The following is a 10,739-nucleotide window of genomic DNA, read 5'->3' on the forward strand; positions in this document are numbered from 1 at the left end:
AGTGTTACAGATAAAAGGTCTGAAAAATGATCATACAGTTTAAAAAATGGAAATGGTTCCCTATGAAAAGATGTTCAGCATCACTTATAATAAAAAAGTATAAATCAAAACTACTAAGCACATTTCAAGTCCTCAACAGCCACACATGGCTAGTATTAGACAACACAGCTCTATGGAAAAATGATAAAATGGTTTAATTATTGACCAGATAGGATTGGGAGAACTCAGAGAGTGATTGCATATGGGAGAGACTATCCATCTAGAACAGGGAGAAGCCAAAGGGAAGGGCTTAGGAGGGCAAAGACTGAGGAGAGGTTATTTGATGGCAATCTCATTCATTCCTAGGACTTAAGCTTTACATTTGCACAGACTGTGTTTATCTTCAGGTCTGGCTACACTTCTGCATCTTGTATGCAGAATGTCTTATATGTGCGGCCAGAATCATAATCTTTATCTGTAGAACCCCTCCCCATTACAGTCTTGTCAAACATACAAGCTAGAAACCCTAGCCACCATGGACTCTTCCCTGTTGTCACATGCAATCTACAGTCATTCTGCTTCTACAATACCTTTTAAGTATCCCACCCTGAACTGCCACCTGGGAGCAGACTGGCACTCGCTCAAACTGGCCTAGTATATTACCAGCTCCCAGCTAGTCACACTGTCTTTTCAGCTTGTTCCCTTTCCTGTCATCCTTCACTCTGCTGCAAGATTCTATTCTAAATGGCATCACTGGTCAAGTCGCTACTCACTAGGTAGAAAATAAGACCATACTTCATGTGACTTTCAAGGCTCTCACTTTCCCACCATCTCCTTTCTAAGACAGACTCCCTTGCTCACTCTTCTCCTCTCTGACACACTTTCATCCTTTGCCCCTGCATGCTGGATTTCTCATTCAGTATTCATCCAACTGATTTACATCTCATTTCTGTGAGTTGAATCACCCAGTTCCCCAACTCCCAATCTTCTCATCACTCCTTCTCGGTCTGTTTCTTCACTTCATGGCTCTCTCAGAATGCACTCTCCATAAACTCATTCTTGTCTTTCCTCCCTCACCCTATGTCATATTTTTTTGCACTTAGCTCAAGCATCTCCTCTTTAGAAAACTGTCATTAACTGCCTTTCCACCTGGGGCTGGATAACGCAAGCCTCACGTGGCTTCCAAAATGTACAATCAGGTATCTGTATCATTTCCCTTACCACATGGTATTGTTATTATGTGTCTGTCTCCTCCACCTGACTCCTGGCACCATGCTCAGTTCTGGCACGCTGTAGACAATCAGTGCATATCGGTGCATGAATCAGGGAGCAGAGTCCAGGTCCTTTGGAGAGCTTTGCCAGATTTTTCCAAGGCAGACCTTATTCCACATTCCTCTGGTGCTCACCTTTGATCCTTGTGCTGTGTGGCACGTTCAGCCACCTCTACTTTGACCTATCAAATCCTGCCCTGCAATATACATTCTATTTATATTCTGAGTTCTGCACTCTGTGAGCACAGGGAGCCTTCTTTCAATTGCGGCCTCAGCTTTGGTCTGCAGAGTCATTTGAAACTTTAAAAAAAAAAACATCTTTGGGTCATTTTTGCTGATATGCATAAGGTAGAATTGGTGGAAAGGAATGTTTCATAATCATCAAGATTATTCAGTTTTAGATCTGCTCATAATGACCCAATGCCTGGATACAGCAGGTCATTCCATTAGCTCCCCCACCAATCTCTCAGCTCCCTGATTACCAAGGATGCATTGGAAAGAGATCATTTCTAATCTGCCAGTCATTTTTCACCTTTCAACACCAAATTACTTCTCTTTATCAACTCCTAGTACTGTGCTTTGCCTTTGAGTTGTTTTGGAAAAAAAAATGTTTTTCAAGCAAATATAAATTCTGAGATTATATTTGTTCCCAAAAGGGGAATCTCATTTATTGAACAGGCTCCTTCCTCAAGAAACCAAAAATGAGACATCCAGGACTTTCCCATGGGCTCTCATGGGGGATTGTGGAGCTCACAGATCCCTTCAACAAAGGCTACAACTCTAAACAACTTGGCATAAAAGGACCTGGTGTCCTAAACGCAGCCTACTGAGATTGCCATGCTGACTGCTCTTCCCTCGTCTGCACGTCACATCACAAGTTACACAAGGGATTGAAACTAACAAATTCTAGAAGAAACTAAACAACCTAAAGGAGCAACATTTAACTCAATTCTAAAGCTGTGTATAATATTTGTGAGGAAAATAACTTTAATCCTCTACTCAGAAAATCTCTAAGTACCTCTAATTGTCAACCACAGCCTTAAAAATATGTGGGTTGGTGCTTTTTCATGTTATGTTAATAATTCTAACTAACAGCATATTTAATATTTATACCTACTCGTGTACAAAAACTAGCAAAATGAAGTTTGCTAGTTACACTGAAAATCTGTCATCCTTTTTATGGGTTTTGTTCACGTTATAATTAAAATAAAATCAACATTACTTTTCTCTTGTAGATGTATATCCTTCCAAGTGCTACACTTCTTCTTAGGTGCATTCTAGATTTTGACCTCCCCTCCATTAGGGATCACTTTTTTTATTCTAACTTTGTCAAGACTGTGCAAAATTGCCTATTTCTCATTAGCTTTATGCTCTTTTTGGCATTTTAGAAGTATTTTAAGTAAGGACTGCATAAAATGTCATAATATTTGGAACTGAGCCCTTTCATTATATCATTCAATAAGAAAAGCTTATGAAAAGAGCTGCAAGAAGAAGTTTAAAATAAATGTTTTGCAGACATCTTTCCTAACATCTGTGAACCAAAATAACCGATGGCATCTTGTTTCGTCTTTAGCTCCTCCCACTCTTCCATCGGACTGACTCCCCACCAGCCATGGCTCTCTCACAGGTTTTGCACATATCCAATTTAACACCCATTTTGTCTTAAACCTTTGTTTTGACTGGGTTGGTTAAAAATTACCTTGTGATCCTGACTAATCTAAGATGTCCTAGGAGGACAGGACGTAGTTACGTGAGTTAGGTGCATGGTCACGTGACTCAAAGAGCTTTCTCCTAATTTAGGTATCAGATTATGGCCAGAAAAAGACTGAAAACGCCACAATAGGCCTGCCACTGTTTTTTTTTCAATAGTGAATTGCCACTGTTTTGGGTTTTTTTTTCCAAAATTGTACCCAGACAGGAAGATAACTGAATGTACTGTTCCAGAAAGAGAATCACCTCAAGGCAAAGAAAATAACAGTGTTTTTTTCCACTGGCACCTCTCAATCTCTTTATTGCCTTTTTCTGAAGGCTGTGGCAAGTTTGAAGAGTAGCAAATTACCGCTAGTAGAATCCAGCCTTAGCTCTTAATCATTACCTCAGATATTTATGAAGATGCCATTGAAGTATATACATATAAAACATGGCTCTTGTCTTCTGTGTGGGCTCAATCTTTTGGGGAAGATAAGACATGGGCCCCTCTGCTAACACAATATTCTAATTTAAAAAACAGTAATATTACAGTAAAAATATCTACACGTAGTTTTGGTTTACACTTTTTTATTATAAGTGATGCTGAGCATCTTTTCATAGGGAATCACTTCCATTTTTTAAACTGTATGATCATTTTTCAACCCATTTGTCTGTAACACTGTTGGTCTTTTTCTCCTCTATTTTTAGACACTCTATATGTTTAAGGGATACTAAGGTTTTTGTGAGATAAGTTGCAAATATTTTCCCAAGTTTTTAAACAGTGTATTTATTTAAACTACATTTTATTATTATTTAAATACTATAAATTTGGTTATATATTTATGTGACAACATGGATGGACCTTGAGAGCATTATGCTAGGGGAAATAAGTCAGACAAAGAAAGACAGACTGTACAGTCTCACTTATATGTGAAATGTAAAAAAATGAATTAATAGAAACAGAAAACAGATTGGTGGTTTCCAGAGCCAGGGGTTGGAGTAGGGGGCAATGGATGAAGGTGTTCAAATAGTACAAACTTCCAGTTATAAGATAAATAAGTCCTGGGGATTTAATGGACAACATGGTGACTATAGCTAATAATACTGTATGGTATACTTGAAAGTTGCTAAGAGAGTAGACCTTAGAAGTTCTCATCACAAGAAAAACATATGTGTAAATATGTGAGGTGATGGATGTTAACCAAGCTTATTGTTGCAATCATTTCACAATGTATACATACATCAAATCATTATTTTGTATGCCTAAAATTTATACAATCTTATATATATATGTCAATTATAACAATAAAACTTGAGTAAAAACCAAGTGCATACTCTCTGGGCTTTGTCTTGGTGTGAAGAACTATGATTATTCTTGGTCTTAACCAAAATTAAAGGCTTATGTTCCTGAAAATATGAAGACTTGTTATTTCTCTTCTGTGCTAATGTTTGGGAGTTATCAAGCGACTCTCAACAGAAACATAAATTTAACATCCCCAAATAGCTCTGTCTCTGTCCATCTTTCTTAGTCTGTGTTCATACACATACATGCACATACACACAGACACATATACACATACACACACATACACAAACACACACCTTGTATGTGTGTGTCCTCCTTTTTTTCTTATTATGGTTTTGGGAGTTTGAGGGTTTCGCTTTCTGTAAGAATAAGTTCTCTGTAAATATTCTTTCCCTTCTACGTGGCTTCAGTTCATGTCTGAATTAGCTAAGCATATTCATTCCCTGCGCTTTTGTCACCCAATGCCAGTTGCCAGTTTAAATTCAGCATTTTAGAATCACTCACACATTTTTGTTTTTCACTATACTTCTAAGCTGTAATTTTCATTTCTTTAATTTAGCAATGTGTAATACCACTCTGAAAAAGACTAACTGGCCCTACCTTAGGCTTAAAAACAGGTTTCCCACCCTTAAAGGGAACACCTCAGCTCAAAGCCACTGTCTGACCAAGCTGGAATCATGGAGCTGCATTGTGTTACTAAATTAAAATGCTTTACCTATAATCTGAAGTTTCAGAAAGAAATGATGAAATTCAGATATTTTCCTTTTTCTTGTCAAATCAGCCTTAGTTAAGGAGTTGGTTAAGCATTTTGTGGCTGTGAAGTCCTGGAATTCTGAAGCCATCCTCGGAAATCAGCATAAGATCTGAGACCAAATTGTGACATGCAAAGAGAAACGAGCCAAATATTCAGATCCAAAAGGGAAGACTTGATAATATATTTTTTCCTGAGTAGACTTTATCTGCTAGAAATAGACACAGATAAAGCAAAGTAGATAGCCTATCATGACAAGAAGGAGGGTCATTTTGGCATGGCCAAAGAGAACTACAAGAAATAAAAATATACTCACTGAAATTTAGATAATTTTTCTGGAAGATAGAGCTGAGGAAATTATGAGAATGCAGCAGAATGCTGAATACACTCTCTTATCAAAATGCAATAAAATTAGCTATCAAAAGCAAAAAAAAAGAGGAGAATAGGTCTAAACCTAATGTATAGATATTTAAAAGCATGCATAAATAATTTATTGATCCAAAACACAACGGAAATTATGAAGTATTAAGAACTAAACAACGAAGAACACTACATATATCAAATATTTTTGGATGCAGCAAAGTTTCCTGTGAGGGACATAAAGCCTCCTAAATGTATTTATTCAAAAAAGAGAAAGATTAAAAATGAATAACTTCAGCACTCAACTCAAGAAGGTAGGGAAAAACAAAACATTGTAAACTCCAAAAAAAGTCAAGGAAGGAAATAACAGAGAAGAATATAGAAAATAAGTTTTTAAACCTCAGAAATAATAAATAGCGTCAATAAAACCAAAGCCAGTTCTGTGAAAGAATTATTAAAACAGACATGTCTCTGGCAAGAAAATAAATGGAAGAAACTATATTAATTTATATAAAACGGATGTATATAAAAGTTCTGTATACTGTATATACATCATATATATATATCTTTCTCTTTATATATGCATGTAGGTATAAAACACATATAATTTTTTTTTTTTAAGGATTGGCACCTGGGCTAACAACTGTTGCCAATCTTTTTTTTTTTCCTGCTTTATCTCCCCAAATCCCCCCTGTACACAGTTGTATATTTTAGTTGCATGTCCTTCTAGTTGTGGGATGTGGGACACCGCCTCAACGTGGCCTGACGAGCGGTACCATGTCCGTGCCCAGGATCCGAACCCTGGGCCACTGCAGCGGAGCACGCGAACTTAACCACTCAGCCAAGGAGCCGGCCCCAAAACACATATAAATTTATATAAACCTGAGTGTAAGATCCTAAATAAAATATTTGCTAGCTGAATTAGTAATGGTGCCAATAATATGATACAAACAAGTTAGTCTTATTCCAGGAAACCTGCATGGTTTAACATTAGAAAAACTTGTTGAAGATAATGCAGGACTAGGTGAAAGGCCATCTTCATATATCTACAGGACCAGAATATGCTAGTGGGAGACCCGACACTTCCAGGCAACGTCCAAGCTGACTACTCATCTCTGTCCCACTTGTTTGCAATTTCTCTGTTGAGAAGATGTAGGAAAAAGGAATGGATTTCATGATATCCTTTGGGGATTATTTGACAAAGAGAGAACATATATTTTAGGACAACCTGTTGGAGGCTCCTGACAGGTCATTTCTTAGCTATCAAGAGGGAGTTGAGGAGCGACGAGGTCAGGGAGGGTATTTAATGCAACTTCCTGTATTGGGTTTTGGAGATCTATAGAATCTATCTCTTACTAGGAATAGACCATTGTGATGTGGGGTTAAGAACCCATGTTGACATTACTAGAATTTAGAACGTCCTGTCCCCTGTATCTCATTTGGTTGCAACAAGGGCAACTGAGGTTGTTGAGTTGGTAGAAAATCAGTGTCAAATACAGGCTTCTCCATCTCTAGATAACCTTCCCAAAAGATGCTGCAACAGGCTCAATGAAACTAAGCATCCACTAATGGTAAGGAAGAAAATCTATAGTAAACATGAATAAAAAAAGAAGAATCAAAGGAATGTGCATCAGAATAGAAGTAAAATTGTCTTTATTCACAGACAATATGATTATTTACATGTAAAGTCCAAGATAATTATATATAGACAAGTGAGAAGATTTAGAAGTTACATTGTATTTAAGATTAGTATATAAAGATCCACTACATTCCTATATCAACAACCACTAATTAGAAAATGTGATAAACCAAAAGAAAAAATCATAAGGTTATAGGGATAAATCTAACAAAGTGTGGAAAATAAAATAAACCTACTGAAAAATAAAAAATTGTGCTTAAATATATGGAGAGCAATACCATAACCATGGATGGGATAACTTAATAGTCATATTAATCTAAAAAAATCATTTTGATTTTAGTAAAATACCCACAAATCTATAAATCTATCTTTCTCTCTTTTCCTCTTTCCCTATCTTTCTCCCTCTCTCTTTCCTTCCTTCCTTATTTTCCCTTTCCTTTCATGGAACTTGGCCAGCTGCTTCTAGAATTCATGCAAAATAGTAGAAGACCAAGACTACCCAAGACAATATTGGAGAACATCTAGGAACAGTCCTCCTAGATATCAAAATGCATCAGAAAGCTTAGTAATTGGGACCATGTAGTATAGACACAGGTTTAAGCAAATAGAAGAAGGCAAAATAAAGGACCGAGAAATAAACCCAGGAACGTGCCAGAGTGGCATCACAAATCAGTGATTGTGGATGAACTTTTAACAGGTGGAACAATTGGTTATCAACACTGAAGAAAATAAAATCTGATCTCCACCTAACATCATACGCAAAAATAAATTCCACCTCTGTGAAACACCAAAATGTGAAAAACAAAACTTTAGAAGTATTAGAAGAAAATATAAGTGCATACTGTCATTTCACGGAAAGGAATGATATCTTAATCAAGACACAAAGATTTTAAAAATTTGACCACATTAAAACCAAATTTCTGTAAAATAAAATACATTATATTTGAATTAAAATATAAGCTCTGAGAGACATACTTGCAATTCATACAAATAAAATAATGTGAATATTGAACTTACACAATTCATATAACAAATAAGATATTAGCATCCAGATAAGAAAGACAACCCCCCCATAGGTGAATGCTTAGAGGATATAAACAGATTATACAAAAAAGCAAAGCCAAGTGTAGGCACAGAGAAGTTATATTTTAGTTTTCATAGGAAATTTATAAAACAGGTGGAGCAGAAGGAAAAATGAGAAAGCAAAATGGGGGTGATGGTAAAGAAATATTCAAGTAACTGCCATTATGAACTAAGCTAGTTAGGAGATGAAGTGAGAGCAGCAGAACTGGTTAATGGTTAATTGGGGGGGGGGGAAACGATTAAGGAGATCAGTGATGCGAATGAGTAGATGTGGTGGGAAGAATGAGCAGCTGGCTGTGTTTGGCCCAGAGTGAGAAAGTGAACTCTCCCTGTTGAAGATTTCAGAGGTTTGAGAACTCTGATGATGACTAAGCCCAAGTTTCTGCATGAAGGTGGTAAGTGGAGGGGAGTGAAGATCATTGGGCTGGAGAAGGTCAGGTGATTGTGGAAGCTCCATGGACGTTGAAATTGCTAGAATGAGAGACAGGTTTGGCATAAGGGCAGTAGTGCTTAAAATTTTACCATCTTGTTTAATCCAAAACAGTTCAATTAGACTGATAAGTAGAAAAACCTATGAACTAGTAATGGAAACATAATGTAAAGTCTTTGCCTTTTGCAGATCAAACATAAGTAGTACATTTTTCCTCGTGTATTGACTTCTAAGTTAATATAACTAGGAAATAGAATTGAGACAAATTATTATTCTACTTGCCTTGAGAATGGGGAAAAAATGTAAAAATATCAGGCTCTTTATTGGGATGAGATAGAACATTGGTAGTAATTCAGCAGCTCTCACCCTAAGATTAGTGGGTCTTCACGCATTTTCTCTTCATCCTCTGCAAATTACTTGATTGCTAATTGATCTACTGTTTTCCAGGTTTATTGCTTCTGAAGAAAAATACCTCCAGGAAAAACATTGCTTTTCTTCCCCTCTCATATATCCTGCCCTTGATAAGATTCAGTGGTTACCCAAGTTTTGGTTTCCCTCTGTACCCTTTCCATGCTTGTTCTCAGCCACTGAGAGTTAAAATCAACTCTAAATCATTCTCTGTAGCCCTATGAGCTCATGCAGGCTGAATGCTGAGTATTTAGAGGCTGTAATAATTGATGGGGCTTCTAGTTCTCCTTTGAGATACACTGCCTCTCTTCCTCCACAAGTGATCATGTGTCTTCTTAGTTATATATGTCCCAACAGTTGACAAGCAATGATATGCTTAGTGGAACTTTAAACAGAGCATGGAAGCTTCTGAAAACACTGTATATCATTGACAGTGGCAGTGCCTAAAATTTCTAAGCTTCTCTCATAGCAGTGGAGTTGGGAGTACTCGACCCACACTCAGGGTCCAATCCTGCCTTGCCTCTACGCAGCTCTGTACCCTCAGGCAACTCACTTAGAGTTCCTGTGCTTTAGTTTCTTCATCTATAAAATATTCTTAAAGGCCTCAAGTATAATAGGATTATTTGAACTGTGTTGATGTTGTATTTTTAAGAAGTTAAGGAAATTAATACAAGTTAAATGCACACAAAAATATTCACAAGCTGCCAAAAGGAGGAATGAAAGACATATTCTCAATCAATTAGTGCACTACAACGTTCCATCTTTCCCTCAGCATTCCCAATGTACTACATCCTTACTTACAGGTGATGTTTTCAGAATTGAAGCAGTTGCATCCTGGCAGGTTGTGGCAGGTTATGTTGAATTCCAGAGGTTTAAAAAAGTTACAGTGTCTGGAAATGTAAAATAATTACCTCTACGCTGACCATACTGCTTTGTGATGTGTCAAATAGATTAGAGGCATTTAATGAGGAGTTACTATTTTAACTTCCTTCATCATTTTAGATTAATTCCATATGGTTCTTAAGTAATAACACACTAGATAATTTTCAAAGCAGAATTTAATTATTCTCTTTCTAAAATGATGAAATAAAAACAACATATTAAAATAGAATTGCATTCATTGCTATAAATAAGTTTGTCGGTGTCTAATCCTTATTGTTATTATTATATTTTTAAGAAATCTTAGCCCCCCTTCCCACCTTTGAGAAAACCAAAAGTGCTGGGTTTAGTAGTAGGGTTTCATGTAGTGTTGTTTAAGCTGATTACAATAAACCTCTGTTTCTCAAAGCATGGGGGGAGGGGAGTGGAGGGAAGGAAGGCAGAGAGATGGATTCCCAATGAGTGCATGGATTTCAGGGATCAAATAAGTTAGGAGATTTGGGTTGTACTATTAGTTAGTTGATGATAGATCTCCAAACATGGGAATTCTTAACGGCCTTCCTAATCAGAAAGCATCCGTGTTCATGAAGAAAGAATAACAGATGTTCCTTGGGTTCACTTTTGAATCACAAACCAGGAAGGGGGAAGCATTCAGAAAACAGCTTCAAGGTTCAAGCTTTCCAGAATCTTACACTTGAGACCACTGCATTTAAAATTTTGAGATTTGAAAGAATGAAGCCCCCAAGAAAACACTATTTCCCTGTATTTGTTTGTATTTCAATTTGTCAGGGACTTAGATTGCAAAGATTGGAGTCCACATGCAGACTGTTGTCGACCTCAGCACATGCCGCTGCTTGAAGACATTCACTTTGCTTGACTTCTGGATTCACATTTTGCCCCATCCTGCTTGAATATTATAAAACATAAATCAAAATACTTATTGA

The sequence above is a fragment of the Equus quagga genome, chromosome 16, assembly GCF_021613505.1.
Source record: "Equus quagga isolate Etosha38 chromosome 16, UCLA_HA_Equagga_1.0, whole genome shotgun sequence".
NCBI classification, from domain to species: Eukaryota; Metazoa; Chordata; class Mammalia; order Perissodactyla; family Equidae; genus Equus; species Equus quagga.